Source organism: Petaurus breviceps, unplaced genomic scaffold, assembly GCF_028583685.1.
Source record: "Petaurus breviceps papuanus isolate PSGF00001 unplaced genomic scaffold, PetGlider_PUasm1.0 100, whole genome shotgun sequence".
Classification (NCBI taxonomy): Eukaryota; Metazoa; Chordata; class Mammalia; order Diprotodontia; family Petauridae; genus Petaurus; species Petaurus breviceps.
Window position 1 is genome coordinate 539,984 of NW_027185573.1, and position 274 is coordinate 540,257.

The following is a 274-nucleotide window of genomic DNA, read 5'->3' on the forward strand; positions in this document are numbered from 1 at the left end:
CATGACAGCTCCAAAATCTAATATGACCTTAGGCTAATTTAAGAGAGACATGGTGGGGTGGCTACCTGGTGCAGTGAATAGAGAACCAGCCCTGGAATCAGGAGGACCTAAGTTCAAATCTGGCCTCAGACACTTAACACTAACTAGCTGTGTGACCTTGGGCAAGTCAACCCCAATTGCCCTGCCTTCCCCCCCACAAAATGCAAAAAGGAGAAGAAAGAAGAAGAAAGAAGAAGAAGAAGAAGAAGAAGAAGAAGAAGAAGAAGAAGAAGAA